Here is a 292-nt window from a genome sequence, read left to right as displayed (position 1 = left end):
GAGTGAATACGTGAAAAACGCCAAATCTTAATGTCACAATGTCATTGAGAATTTCACTTTCCTGATACGACATCGAAGATTTTTTTTTCATTAACTCTTTACTTCCTCATTTTTCTCATTAATAACGTTTCGTATAAAAGACGTTACGAAAGCGACAATATCCTTCGTAAGTTTACATTGAAGTATCCGACATGGAACTGCCTGTACTATTTTTCGCAGTCATTTCGCTTTGTTATATTTATTGTGAAGCACATATCAATATTCTTCCGAACAGTTACTTTATTGTAACCTC

The sequence above is a fragment of the Penaeus monodon genome, chromosome 24, assembly GCF_015228065.2.
Source record: "Penaeus monodon isolate SGIC_2016 chromosome 24, NSTDA_Pmon_1, whole genome shotgun sequence".
NCBI lineage: Eukaryota > Metazoa > Arthropoda > Malacostraca > Decapoda > Penaeidae > Penaeus > Penaeus monodon.
The sequence above is the reverse complement of the archived record's forward strand: the minus strand, read 5'-3'. Positions refer to the sequence as shown.